The sequence below is a fragment of the Mirounga leonina genome, unplaced genomic scaffold (assembly GCF_011800145.1).
Source record: "Mirounga leonina isolate KUSES-001 unplaced genomic scaffold, KU_Mleo_1.0 Mir_170, whole genome shotgun sequence".
NCBI lineage: Eukaryota > Metazoa > Chordata > Mammalia > Carnivora > Phocidae > Mirounga > Mirounga leonina.
The window spans coordinates 20,744,771-20,748,316 of record NW_023270433.1 but is presented as its reverse complement, the minus strand read 5'-3'; the positions used below and the strand labels follow the sequence as shown (position 1 = coordinate 20,748,316).

Here is a 3,546-nt window from a genome sequence, read left to right as displayed (position 1 = left end):
GCCACCCAGGTGCCCCAGCATCTACCATCTTAACCATTTTTAAGTGTACAGTATATTCACATTGTCTGCAACCATTCTGCAGAACTTTTTCAACTTGCAAAAGAAACTCTGTACCCATTAACTCCTCCCTCTCCTCCTTTCCCTATTTAGCCCCTGGCAACCACCCTTCTACTTTGTTTCTAGTGTAAATGGCTTGAGCGGAGTGACTTGTCTGTTTTATAATTTGCTTGAAACATACAGGCACATGGCGAAAAGACTTAAAAAAGTCCAAAAGGGTGTAAGGTAGAAAGTGAGTTTCCCCATCCCCAATATTCAGTTTCCCAGTTACTCTCTCGTATGTTTCCAGAGATAGTCTCTGCATTTATAAACATTTGTACACCACCCTAAACACACACAGAGACACAGACCACTTTAAAAAAAATCGTAGCACACTCCCTTTTTATTTTTACATAATATGTCTTGGGACACGCATACATTTTAGGTATGTATATGCAGATCTTCTCTTTTAGTGGTTACATGGTATTCTATTGATGTACCATTATTTGTCTAACCAGTCCCCTATCATTGGATACCAGATCATTTCTAGTTTTTTATTACTGCGTAATTGCTGCGTGATTAAACTTGTATCCACTGTTTGCACATATTTGAGTGTGTCTGTGTGACACATTCCTGGAGGCGAAGTTCCTGGATGAAAAAGTATGTGCACTCTGTACTTCGATGGCAGATATCCTTGGCGCTCCAAAATAAGTTGCACACCCAAAAGATTGAATGAGAGATTTCTAATCTCACACATTGGCAAACAACAAAATGTTTGGTAATAAAAATATTTGTTTTAATAATAAAAACCTAATTGAAAAAAATGGCACTTCATTACAGTTAAATTTTGCATCACGAGTGAGGATGGGGATCTTTTTAAATGTTTAAGGTCCACATCAAGGAGCAATTTTGACCCTTATAGGACATTTCGCAATATCTGGGGACATTTTTGGTTGTCATAATTGTGTATGCATGGGGGTATGTGCATCTTTCGAGTCCAGGAACGTTGGTAAATGTCCTGCAATGCACAGCGTAATCCCTTACAGTAAAGAATTATTTTGTCCAAAATGTCAATAATGCAGGTTGAGAAATTCTGGTTTAAAGCCATCTGTGTATCTTTTTCTTTGCCTGGCTTACAGGATTCCTTTTTCATTGTGTCTTGATTTTGACTATACTGTTTGTTTATCATGCAGAAACATGTTTTTATTGAGTCAGAGTTAGTCTTTTTTTTTTAAGATTTTATTTATTGATTTGAGAGAGAGAGCGCCAGAGAAAGAGAGAGAGAGCACAAGCAGGGGGAGCAGCAGAGGGAGTGGGAGAGGGAGAAGCAGGCTTCCTGCAGAGCAGGGAGCCCGACGTGGGGCTCAATCCCAGGACCCTGGGATCACAACCTGAGCCGAAGGCAGACGCCCAACGTCTGAGCCACCCAGGTGCCCCTCTATGAAGTATTCTTTTTTTTTTAAAGATTTTATTTATTTATTTGACAGAGAAAGACACAGCGAGAGAGGGAACACAAACGGGGAGTGGGAGAGGGAGAAGCAGACTCCCTGCCGAGCAGGCAGCCCGATGCCGGACTCGATCCTGGGACTCCAGGATCATGACCTGAGCCGAAGGCAGTCGCTTAACCAACTGAGCCACCCAGGCGCCCTCTATGAAGTATTCTTACCTCCCCGCTTCCCCCTTCAAAAAAAGTAGTCAGGAAGGGGGAAAGGAAAGTAGCAGTTTCCAATTTACAGAAAACTGGAGGTGGGGAGACATATTAAAGAAATAACATCGCGGGAATGTACATATTCAGCGAAATTCAGACTGAATTTTTTTTTTAAGATTTTATTTATTTGAGAGAGAGATAGTGAGAGAGGGAACACAAGCTGGGGGAATGGGAGAGGGAGAAGCAGGCCTCCTGCTGAGCAGGGAGCCCGATGCGGGGCTCGATCCCAGCACCCTGGGATCATGACCTGAGCCGAAGGCAGACGCCCAATGACTGAGCCACCCAGGCGCCCTTTTGCTTACTATTTTGACATAGGAAGTGAGTTAGGAAGCTCTCTTCATTTTGGTTCAGATGGCTGGCTGTACAGTTGTACTAGTACTGTTGATTGACTAGTTAATCTTTCTGTTAGAAATTCCACCTCTATCATATAACTGAAATCTTGTGTGATAGGAGTCTGTTTCTGGATTTTCTATTTTATTACTTTAGTCTGTCGATTCATGCACCACTACTGAACTATTTTAATTGCTCTAGTTTTATAAAATGTTTAAATATCTGGGAAGGCTAGTTTCTGCCTCATTTGGGATTTTTTTCAGAATTTTCCTGGTTATTCTTGGTTTATTTTTCCAAGTGAACTTCAGAGTAGCTTGTATAGTTTTTTTAAAAAGTGATTGCGGGGTGCCTGGGTGGCTCAGATGGTTGGGCGTCTGCCTTGGGCTCAGATCATGATCCCGGAGTCCTGGGCTCGAGTCCTGCATCAGGCTTCCTGCTCCTTGGGAGCCTGCTTCTCCCTCTGCTTCTCTCTCTCTCTCTCTCTCTGTCTCTCATGAATAAATAAGTAAAATCTTTAAAAAAAAAGTGATTGCTTTTCTTTTTATTTATTTATTTTATTCTTTTAAGGTTTTATTTATTTATTTGACAGAGAGAGACACAGCGAGAGAGGGAACACAAGCAGGGGGAGTGAGAGAGGAGAAGCAGGCTCCCTGCAGAGCAGGGAGCCTGATGGGAGCTCGATCCCAGGACCCTGGGATCATGACCTGAACCGAAGGCAGACTCTTTTTTTTTTTTTTTTAAGATTTTATTTATTTATTTGAGAGAGAGAGAATGAGAGACAGAGAGCATGAGAGGGAGGAGGGTCAGAGGGAGAAGCAGACTCCCCGCTGAACAGGGAGCCCGATGCGGGACTCGATCCTGGGACCCCAGGATCATGACCTGAGCCGAAGGCAGTCGCCCAACCAACTGAGCCACCCAGGCGCCCCCGAAGGCAGACTCTTAACGACTGAGCCACCCAGGCACCCCTTGCTTTTCTTTTTAAAAAACAAAAACTTCATCACATTTATTCTGATTTTGAGGTACCAGAGAAGTTTGGTAAATTGTAGTGTAGATTAACTCTACATTAGCAGGTTTTAGCCGTCCACCAATGGTACTGACAAATTTGGACTCTTTCTTTCTTGCTTGACTCCCATGGCTCTAAGGCTTTTGAGCTGGAGGGGGTTCCTTAGTAGTACAGCCCAGGGCTTCAGGTTAAGAGGAGAAACTGTGTTTGCCTTTCTTTTTGCCAATGCCTGAAACTCTTTGTGAGGAGAAAAATGTCCTTTATCCTGCTGGGAATCAATCCAACTACACCAAAGGCAAAGGGATGAGGCTTTTTTTTTTTTTTTTAAGATTTTATTTATTTATTTATTTATTTATTTATTTATTTATTTATTTATTTATTTGGCAGAGAGAGAGATAGCGAGAGCAGGAACACAAGCAGGGGGAGTGGGAGAGGGAGAAGCAGGCTCCCTGCTCGGCAGGAAGCCTGC

At 42.8% G+C, this 3,546-nt stretch overlaps 1 protein-coding gene across 5 annotated transcripts in view; it reads left to right on the top strand.

The window, feature by feature from the left end:
- HSDL2 (hydroxysteroid dehydrogenase like 2) overlaps positions 1 to 3,546 on the top strand; it is a 60,766-nt gene that overhangs the window by 788 nt on the left and 56,432 nt on the right. The window lies entirely within an intron of this gene.